Here is a 12,222-nt window from a genome sequence, read left to right on the forward strand (position 1 = left end):
ACAGAGAGTTCTAACTGTGTAATGAGTCCGGCTCGAAAGACATTATATTCCTTGGTACTGCCATGTGCACATCTCGCAGTGTGGATCGCTATCCTCTGCCTTTCTATTTATGCACAGCGGTGACTCATTCCCATCAGTGTTTTCATATTACAAATTATCTGGGAGAAGGAGATGGCAGCTCTTCTACAGTGTTTTAGGCGTATGGTGTTGAATATCTTCCCGTGCTCTCAATATTCTTTGGGGGATAAGCTGTGTAAGAATATTTTTTCCATTGTTTCATTCTTGCTGTACGCAATATGTTTTCCACAACAGCTGCATTCCACATGTGTTTGGAGTCAGGAGAAGCATCTGTGCTCAGCAATGTCCTTTCCTGCCTGGAAATCACCTTACTGCCTGCTAGACTCTATAGATACTAAAAACCATCATTATTGCTATAGAGTGGAACCCCTTTGTTTTCAGACATAATTTATATTGTCACACTGTCGACTAGTGTACACTAATAAAATAATAATTTTTTTAAAAGTCCCTGATGAGATTCTATTCTGTCCTAAAAAACAGCAATTATAAAACTATAGGAATATTACACCAGTTACATGAAACAACCTGTGCCTGGAGATCAATGAGGCATCTGCTAGTAAAGTGTCATTGAGCACAAGGTACTGATCTGCCTGCCTTCAATCCTTTGTAACCTACTGCTAGGATCGGGTAGAACCTGTAACAAACCCCCTTGGGCCTGCATAGGTTCCTATCACAGTAAGATAACTTACTAGCTCAGGCAGCCAGCTTGAGTTTGGCCTCTGCTCATTTGGAACACACCGTGTCCAGTTTCCTACACAAATGGACCTATTAAAGACATATATTGTTGCAGAATATTTGTAAATGGGCACATGAATATTTCAACACAAATCCCATTATCCCCTGCTTACATTTATTATAAATAGGGGAATGGTTAAAAAACAGTCCTCTGTGGGCCATGCACATACTCACCAACAGAGATATCACCTTCTTCAACAATCTGTAACAGTCTACATAATGACAGATCCTTTTTACATCTGGTCTTGTATGTTACCACTTTGGCTCTGGGACTACATTCACCATTGAAACATATTGGTCATGCCAGCTTTTTTTTCCACCCACATGTGGGAGGTATCTGAGTTTGGTGTTGGTCACAGATGTTAATTGCCATCGCTTAGAGCCCACACTCCACTCTCTAGCTTCTGCCAAATACCACCAACTGTTAAAAATGATGAGCTTAGGCAGCCAAGCATAACTCTGTCCTGCCAGCTTAGTTGGAACAGTCCGTGTCCCTGCATCTGGAACAACACACAGATTTAGTGATGATACTGTATTACAACCAGATATAGGAACAATGCTGAATAAATCTCAAGCAGACCTCCAACATACACAGTTTACTGATTAATTGAATCAGTGACAGACTTGAAGCTTTAGTGCCAGTACTAAAGACAGTTGTCTGGGAAATACATGTGTACAAGTAACTGTGACAGATGTATTTCTTGCTTTAACACTGAACTCAATTTGTAGGACTGGCACAAACAACACAAATCTGGTTCTCTTCTTCTTAATAGAATTCCATAGCTCAACTGCCCATAGTGAGCAATATATGGCCAAGATTGAAACCCCACTATGGAGTTGTCGCTCATGTCTAGCCATGAACAGAACATGTCTCCACTGACAGGGCTTAGCTAATGTTAGAGTAGGCTAATATTGTAAGTGTTAAATTACCACATTATAATGGGAAACTCCAACCACTCAATTACATGAATGGCTATACATGTTTACCAGTTTAAAACCCAACCAAAGCCTTTGCTGTTGAATAAAAAAGGGAACAATATCTGGGTTTAATTCAATATTCAGTACTCCATCTCAATCAGCCATTTGGAAACTGGTCTATATGGAGACATTCATCCTTCACAAGGAAATGCATGTGTACCATGGGGTTGTCAGACATATTTTTGTAGTGTTATTAGTTGATTATCTGTATGTTCCAGTAAAAGGCATTTTGTGTTTTTTATGATAATAAGTCCATTTTTTAGAGACAGATAAGTCAGAGAGATATTGGGGTTGCAGTCTGGCCTGTTTGGTGTGGAAGTAAGGAAGTACACGTCACATCTGAGGGTAAAACAAGGCAACTTCTTTGCTGGTAGTGTTCAATCTGCTACAGAAAGAAGTTTGTGCTTGTTGGTCAGGAGAGAATAGGGCTAGGGAATGCCCAATGATTGGAAATACTGTTCATTGTTGTTGAGTGAGGTCTTGTACAGCAGGGGTTCCCAACCCCAGGTAGTGGGCCGCAGCCTTGTGATAGCTGGGCCGCGACAGCATGGAGACCAGCCATCCCCAACCTGTGGTCCGGGGACTTTGCTTGGGTGGGGGCACCAGCCAGAGCCGCAAACCATGTCCCTCTTATGTATCGCAGACTCAGGGAGGTGAGGGTTGTGTCTCTGGATGGGTTCTGGCAGCATGAAGTTTCTTCCCCTTTGAGTGACACAGTCTGGTGTCTGTAAGTTTAGTGGTCTGTAGGTCTGAAAAGGTTGGGGACCACTGTTGTACAGGACAGGACAACTGCGTGTCATGGTAACCTTACAATTTAGTGAAGGTACAGACCCAAAGCAGGTAACAAATCTGTAGTACAAGACTACAAAGTGATAAAAGGGTGAGATTTTTTCAATTGGTCTTTAAAACATAATACATGTAATGGGTTAACATTTTCATCCAAGCCTATCAAGCTGCAGAGAACCAATGTTGTGGATGAGGCATGAGGCACATTAAAAGTATATTGTTTAATGCTTGCAGGCTAGGATAGAAATAAAATGTGACACCATAATACCAAGGACAGCCAACTGCCTCTGTACATTGATGCCATGGCCTCCTGACAAAAACCATAGCTGGTAATACATGGGCAGCCATGCGTGCATGGAAGAGAATAGAGGCTGTGCCATGCACGTGGAATGCGATCAATATACAGCAGATCAGTGATCTTGTGTACAGTGGGACATTCAGTCTGCTAATCTCAGTTCTATGTGCATAAAAGCCTTGATTATTTTTAAGAGTTCCTGCAATTATGGAAAAATGTACATTTTACATGGAAAAGTCTATATTCTTATAATATTACTTCAATCCATAACACAGATAACCATCAATTGTAGTTTTATGGAAACATCAACACAAGAAGAAATCTGTCTCAATGAATAAAATGTCAAGTTATGGAAATGGTAACTTGGGAAGTTCTGTGGCATTGCTGAGACATTTTCAGAAGGAATATTGTTCTTGCATCCTCTTTCTGTCCTTAGGCAGACTACCGCCAGGCACTTCTAACCCTTCTGTGATGCTAAAAAGCCAACATTTGGCTGTTGTAGGGTTATGAAACCGTATATTCATGGGGCAGACTCTAATGCAGAAATCTAGACTGCTCTGTGTCATTATTTGCTGTAATGGGTTAATGATTTTATGGGATTGTAAGTTAATAACCAGATGGAAACTCTGTGGGTGGAGTGAGGACCAGCAATATAGAGGAACATGGAAAAAGAAACAGTAAATGTAGCAGCACAGAACAACATGTAAGATGAGACATCACAGCTTTACCATACAGAGCCTAGGAAATACACAGGGCATGGGGTGAATAGGAGACCTATAGAAAACAAGACACAGAGGGCCTAAAGAAGGAGGCTGGCAGCAGTCTGACAAGCAGCAGGCACTATTTTAGGAAGCTGATGTCACAGCTCAGCCTGAGGAGGATGTCAGCAGTGTGTGAGTCAGTGCAGTTGATTCAGATGCTGGAAGAAGAATGGATGCAAAACAGGCTAGCTGCTGAAAATCTGATAGAATGTCATCAGAGCGAAAGATGGGGACAGGGAAAAAGGGTGACGTTCTACACAAACCTGACGCAACACCTCCTCCAATCCAGAACCAAGTATACTGACTTCATGTCATGTTTATAAATAACAGACTGAGTAATGGGTCACTTTGCATGCAGTGCAAGCTAACACTTAGTAATGCAGACTAATACTTCATGCTATATGGCCCGACTGCCAGCTGGATAAAGGGAGAGAAGCAGGATTCTTAATAGGCTCACTGACAAAATGGTGCTTTTTGGATTTCAGCCATGAATTTTGATTTTTTCCCTGTGTAGTTCTGGCTTTGTCCCAAGCCGGTTGCTGCCTAGATAAGGTTGCCTGTATAACCAGCTGTTCGGCCTAATTTGTAGATGCATATCCAGTTTGTGTTCTTGTGATATGGCACATTAAAAAACCCTTTATAAAGCAATCTTTGAACATTTCTAGATTGTAGAGCAACATATGGCTTCCGCTTACATTTGGAATGCCCCCTCAAATTAAACATGAGTGTTTATAGAAGGACAGACAGACTTTCAAAGAAGGGGCCCTTGGTGTTCAGTGTCTGTATGTACAAAGAATAGACTAACAATAAAAATCTTACTGAGAGGTCCTTTTAAGAGAATACTGGCAATCCTCCAAGTCTGTGTGAGGAAATCAGGGGGCTTGCCATTAAATTCCACACTGCAGTTTTCTTACTAATAGCACCAGTCACTCCACACTTAAAGTGACTTACCAAACATCTAACAGCAGACGCCTAACTTCTTCCCAAAAGCATTTACTCACCTTGCCTTCTCCTTGTGCTGCTTGGTTCGGCTGCCAGGACTGGGGAAACCATGTGGGATCCCTAAAGTGGCATGTTGGAGCCTACACAAGGCTATGGCCTACTTGGCCCTTTAGGACAGCACCGGGTAAATCATAATATATCTAGAGTTGTCATCTAGAAGAAGGGGTCTTATGCTCACCCCTGCCGGAAAGTTCCTGGTATTTTACTTTGCTCCTGGTTTGTTCCATTGTGGTGCAAAAGTATGAAAGGTGAGAGAAAGGTATGAATTAACTGCAACGTCAGAAACTGACTCACATACAATTTCCAATTTAAAATGTTTAAGAGGCAATAGATCAACATGATCTCAGGGAACTTATATTGGCAATAACAGTCCTCGGAATAATATTCTGTAGGTGTCTAACAAGGTAATCAGCTAAACCACCCCTATGGTGATAAGAAATATAGTTCTTTGAGCTAAATGATAGCAGCAGCTAATGGTAGTGATTGGACTGACTGGCCATTGCATGGAAACAAAGCTTCCTGCAGCATGAGCACAAAGCCCCAACCATTGCTGTCCTGTGACCGGACACCACACACAGGAGAATCTGCTGGAGCCTGGAAATGCTGAGTATAGGGGGGAAGGCAGAACAAACACAACAGGAGAGATTACATAGAAATCCTCTTTTTGGGGATAGGGAGAAGTAATATTATAGTGAGTTGTTGGATATATAGAGAACTTTCTACACTGCCAAAAAAAGGTCTCAGATCTATCAGTGGTAGTGTTAATTCTCTCAGGGTGCACAGCAGATGAACAAAAGACAAGACCAGGCAGAGAATTTGGATGGCATTAGCATGTAATCACAGGGGAGAAATATTTCACAGTGTCCTTATGTCAGCCATCATCATCAGCTGTTCTCAGAACTACTTTCTAAATGTCCTTCCCACTGTCCTTTGTATATAACTGGCAAAGTCCCCACCAATACCTATTACAAATAAAAGCAGTCACAAGTTAAAGTAATGTTTTGAAAAAAAAACATTTTTTGAATAAGACAAAAAACTTTACAGCAAACGAAAGCTGGCTTTACTTTTATATATAACAATATAACAAAGAAGAACCAAAATTATGCATGGTGAACATGTTAGTAATGATTTGCTGAAAGAAAATGAAAATTGTCACACAATTAATTGTGTGAATATTCACTTCAATTATCCAAACATATGAAAAGCACATCCCTTTTTATGCATTTCTTCCATATCTGACTAGATTAATACTGTTAAAGCAGAACTATAGCCACCTCCCCTTGCTTTTTGGGCAGAGAGAGATCCAATGAAGCAGTCATGATAGCTAGGTATGGTTTCAAACAACAGAAAACCTTTAAAGTGTTCATGTTGGCCACCACCCTCCAATTTTGTATTTTATTAAATATTTCAAATTATTACCATAGTATTAGGATCAACATGACTGATATAGTTTGACATCTTTAAATAGACCATCATGCATTGGCTAGTTTTATGTGTAACTGTATTTTACAGTTTCCCCTAAAGTGGAATGAAACCAAAAACAAAAAAACACACTCACCTTCAATCCCACAGAGCAGTCTATCTGTCGGGAGGTTTCTTCAATTGGGTCCTGGGTTGTTCTGGTTTCTGTCCTTGGCCCGGTGCAAAGGGAGTGCCAGCCGCCATCTTCTCTTTACCTCCTACATCACCCAATCTAGCACTACACAGGCGTGGGATCAGGTGACGCAGATTGGGGAAAAAACTTGCCCATCTCACTGTGTATGCATGAGGTCGGCAATTTTTTTCTCTATTGATGAAAGGGCTCCTTTCATCTTGGGCATGAGCAGAAGGAGCAGCCAAGAGCCTCCCGGGATCCGTGACATAAGTATCCTGAAAGGCTCTGCGCTCCCATTCATTCTTGATCGCCTATGCAATCAAGAATTAAAGTGGGGGTGCTGCACCCTTATTTTGGTACAAAAATAAAAGGGTGTTGCACTTAAAAAAACACAAACACACATTTTTTTCTTTAAATAAAAGGGTTGTCTACCCTTTTATGTAAAGAAAAAATGATGAGTTTAGGTACGCTTTCACAAGGAATGCTCAGTTTGCATCGTGTCTATGCAGGTGGAAGTTCTCCTGAGGGAAATAGTTACCAGACAGTTTTTTCTAACCTATAAGGCTTTCTGGATTTGACAGCTGACAAATCTGAAACTTTCTATTGTCATGGCTGTCTTGAAACTGTCAGGACTGAACCTTTATATTGTTATATATAAACATTTCTTGTGATGTTAATGAGTGACAACCGATAACCATATCATTGAAATTGTAGTCAGAAAATCCAATTGTGACATGGTCTTTTCATGCAATGACTTCCAAGTACAGATATGTACTTGTATTGGTCAAGCATGGATGTCTATGCAATGTGCAAAGACCCCGGTGCCTTTTTATTTCAGAGTAACAGTAGCAACTGCTTAGCAAAACTTAATCCCAACTCAACCTAAGCAAATCTGAGATGCTATTTTAGTTGGCCCATGTATAGAACAAGGCAGCTGTGCAAGGTCAGATCAGTCGTGCCCTCTAATTAATGGCATCCATTGTTGTTTTATGGACCACTCTGTGAGCCCTGAAGAACAGATGATCCACATTGCACTATCCACTGGAACAAAAAGAGGAGGAAAATTGAGCAGCTGAGACGCAATAATGATTTGTAAGAGTTAGAGGTTTGCTTTCATTCTTACAATTAGTCAGTAATGATTAACCTCAACTTATTGCTCCAAATCCATTATCTGTGAATGTGATTACATATTGTTCATTGTAAAACTGCAGATGTCCTTTTTCAGTTGTAGCTGTGCAGTAAAACATGCAAAGTGGAGGTAAAGGAAGTAAAGTACTTTTTTTAACCATAAATGGATGCATACATTCCTGTTGGTTAATGGAATGCATGAGAAACAAAACATAAAATCAAACCAAAGCCATTATTAATTTTATGTTTCTAAGCTGATGTTTTATGTCTTTTTCATGTGATTGAGTATTGTTTAAGATGTAACCATTTAATACTTGAATACAAGATTCCTAGAACACCATGGGTGTTAATAAAGAGACAACACAGCAGACGCTACTTACTGTAGTGCACATTTTACATGCCTGAAACCTAACAAATCTAAGGACTTTCTCCTGATGCATTTGGTTCTACTTGGTAATGTACATTTTAGATTGAACTATTGAACTCTGTAAACAAAATATTTACAGGTATATACCACAAAATATTTTTGTTTGCAATCATTTTTATCACATAAGATAAACCATTTTTCAAGATAAGATAAAAGATATAGAAAATATAAAACAACAACGAAAGCACCTTTTTCACATGGGGGAACCCCTTGAAATAACTTTTAGGTCTTCAGGAAACCCCTCCTATAATTACTATATACACAGCTCACAGTAAATTGGCATGGTGGACTGTGGAAATGCCTCTTACATTACTGGCCCGTGGGAAGAATGTCACCTTTACAGGTAGCCAAAACGATCATTGGTGTCCGTTATACAGACCTGATAGACACAAATTGCTCAAGAAACCTCTGGAGGAATCCTGGCTGTAAAACACTGCAACAGACCAATTCCTCTGAAAATGAGGCCTGGACTTGGCTTCAGAGGTTGAGGGTTATCCATAGTCAAAAATAGCCTAGTGTAAGGATGCATCTGAGACACATTGTGCATGATCATTTCTACTGAATGTGTACCTTATTTGTAGACCAGGCTTTATATCTTTTGGGTAGAAGAGCCTTCTGAATAATAAAATACATGGCCTAAATAAAACATCACACAAGTCTGCAGAAACACAATAACAAGGATCCTGCTCTATCTCTAAGACAACATGTAGGGATGTAAATGATTAAATAGTGTCTTGAGTCCTTCAAGCCTGTAGATTACAAAACCAATGATCTGAAAGTTGTTACTAAACATTTACAAACGATCACCTCTATACATAAACATCTGATAAATAACTTTCAATTTCTTTTTCTTTTTATACATCTTCATGTTTAGAAACCTGAGCTTAAAAAAATGCTTTATGAATATTCCAAACTTTAGGAGAAAAACTAGAACTGTCATAGAACATAAGGCATCGTAGAAAAAGCAGCACCATACAAATCAACATTAATAACGGTAATATTGGGGTTTACTGAAGTGTCCAATGATCTATAAAGGGTCTGTTTCTTTAAGTTAACTTAAAAACACCCCTGGGGATCAGTTTATCTAAAACTTTTAAAGGGTCTGGTCCCCTAAAATAACCCTGTTTTTAAAAATCAATTGCAAGTTTTTATTGTTGTAATATTTTAGCAAGTTGATGATTAAGTTCATATAACAGTGATCACCTTACACCATCTATTTTACTGGACACTACTTGAAACGCTACTTTGGAAACAGCCTGGTACTTTTTTCTAGAGAATTTTGTGACTCCTTTTAAAAAGAAAACATGAAGCCTTTTGAATGTGATAACATTTCTTCAAAAATCAACCTTGCAAATATTTCCATTTCTAGCTGGTAAAATAACTGAAAACTAAATTTGATAAGTCATACATCAGCTAAAGCAGTGGGAGGACCCTACTTTCCAGGTTTATGGGTAGGAAGACATTGACAAAGGTAGAAATATTCACAGTGATCACCTTGGTTAAAATGGAGATGGTGATGCTGGTCATAGGGTTAGTGGAAAACCTTCATTATATATACCCATATAAAACAGTACTGAATGCTGGATAAAAAATAGTATGCATGCTGCATTTCAACTCTTGGCAATAAAACAGTTGAATCCATTCTCTAGAGTGTCCTTTAACATAATTTAATGATCCAAGCTAATAATTCCAGCTTTTTCCAGAGAGTAAGAAGAAACACCTCCTCCATTCACAATACCACCTGGGAAAGGTCTAAGAACAATGCTACAGGTTTGTTCTGCTGTTCTCTCTGCAAGGGCCCTGCATTGCCCACTTTAAACAGAATTTGCAGTTATAATAAAATATTAAAGGTACATTATGTCAGGTTATTTGTGTTTTTAGTTTGTTCATTGATTGGGGCAGGGTCCTTTCCTCCTCCTGTGTCACTGTCTGTATCTGTCATTTGCAATAAAAATAAATTCAATTCTAAATAAACTGCAATGTGTATGTTAGAATACTGGGACAGGGTTTTTTTTTGCTAATGGTTTATACATTCTCCTAATACTTGGAATACAAAGACAAATTCAATATATATATGTACATAGAGCCATATACATATATATATAACTCTTTTTTGCATCCTTCTGTATCTACACATGCCTATACTGTACTATGGCCAGACTCTCAAATAGTGATTATTTGACCTCAAAGGGTCAGTGCCCTAGCTGTAAGTAATAGGTTTTTATTCACCCCATCAGTTTCTTCACAAAAATACATTTACAAACAACCTTTGCAGAGTAAGTAGAGTAATTTGTTTTTTTTTTAATGAAACATCAAGGCTTGGGTTATTTATACATCACAATCTTAAATATCACATTCTTTTATATTTACTTGCTTGCTGTTTTACATTTTAAAAATTCTATTTAATTTACAAAATTGCAATTTTTCCAACCTGATCCATAAACTGAATGACCAAGCATTGCTGCCTAATTACTCCATGTCTGCTCTAGTTCCAGGCTCTCCGTAGGACTGGTTTTCTAAGCCCCTGGGCTCATCATGCCTTCAGTTTGTTCACACAGGATACCTCTGTTTTTTGACAGACACACAGCTTTATGACTTGTCTGACAGGCCTGGACACTTATTCCCCAGATGTCCTTTTAAACCACCTGCCTCAGAAGGAGCTCTGTGATGGACAGCACCACTAGCTTTCACCAGGGCACTGACTTTCCACAGGCTCTTCCTTTGTGTGAAAAACACTGGGCTACTTGTCTTGTTCTGTCAGAATCCCTTTCCCTGCCAGACCTGACCACTCCCAGAGTAATTTAACACATATGCACTTAGTCTGTGCTCCCTAAACTGTACAATTATTGAATATTTACCACTTATCTTATATCCTAGATTTAATTAGTATATTTTCCTATAGGACAGAATGAACCATGACTATTTATAATAAATCCTTCCTTTATTTATAAAGTGTCACAGTGTTACCTGCATGTAATAAAAAGTACAACTCACAAAGTGACATCACCATAACACAGGAGGAGTAACAGAGCTTACAATCTAAGAGGTGGGGGCATAGTATACAAAAGGTACGGGCACTGGAATTATGGTAAAATATTGATGGTTGAGAGAGATAGTTAGAGATTGGGAGAGAGGAGGATAACTTGGCGAGATTAAAGAGGTGGGTTTAGGTGTTTTTAGGGAGAAATCTTGATGGGACAAATGAATTCATTTTAGAGAGTAGAGGAGGCTCCAAAGAAGTCTCAGTGCTGTGTATGGGAGTGCCAAAGTCATTGCTAGGTCACGGGTTAAGCAGAGAGAGTGTTTAGGGGTCTATTTATGTATAAAGTAGGACATTTAAGTGGGACAGGAGCAGTGGGGGGAGTTTAAGGCAATAAACAATAGCTTGAATTTAAATCTGTGTTAAATGGAAACCAATGGAGAGATCTTCGGAGCAGCAGCGGATGAGATGTAGTAAGGAAGATACCTGCAGGTCTAGCTGTGTCATTTAGGACCCATTGGAAAGACAAAAGCCTAGTTTGTAGAATACCACCCAAGAGGATGTTGAAGAAGTTGTGGTCAGAGATAATGATAATGTACCAGGGCTTGGTGGTCTCTGAGAATAGAATTTGGAGATGTTGCACATGTGTAAGTAACAGCACCTAGCAGACTACATTAACAGTGACATCTAATCATATTCAGCGTTTATGGATCACTGGCTTAAACTGGACACATACAGCTACACTTATTACAGTACATAACAATACAACAGTAATGATGTCACTTCTGAAAAAAAGTAATCATCGTCTGTATTTTGCCAAATGCTTGTTTACTGATAGATGTATAACCAGGGATTATGCTGGAATGGGAAACAATATATAGTCACTTGTAATTTAATTAGGACATTTCTTAATCTTGTGACACATTTTTTGTTGTTTTTATACTTCAGTTATCACAAGTTAGACTTTAGAATTGGGTAATGTAATAAATAACAAATACAATACTTTGCCAAGCGTGGCATATGTAAGCTGGCTGGGCACATCTGCATCTAAAGTTAATGTGAGTACAGATTACACTAGGAATACTCACTGTGCAAAAAAATTACAAACCCTATAATGAAGAAGGGAATGTTGTTGTAAAGATAAACTAAACAGAAAGGTCACATTATCTATAAGGTAATTACCACTTTATTAATGTCAATAGCAGATAAAAATCCTTTAAAGTATGCAAGTTGCGGGGGATCCTGATATCAATGTAATAATATCAATATGAGAATGACAGTGATACATAAACAAGATGTAGGTTACTCCATTTCCCTACACGTTTTGGAGGTAACTGCTTCCTCAGGGGGCATATAAAGAAATAAGCATTTGAAGGCACTGTAAATTAGTGAATAACTCTGTGAAGTATACAATGTATCTATCAACAAGAAGTGAAAACTATACCATGGCATTGGCTT

This window comes from Pyxicephalus adspersus, chromosome 6 (genome assembly GCF_032062135.1).
Source record: "Pyxicephalus adspersus chromosome 6, UCB_Pads_2.0, whole genome shotgun sequence".
NCBI lineage: Eukaryota > Metazoa > Chordata > Amphibia > Anura > Pyxicephalidae > Pyxicephalus > Pyxicephalus adspersus.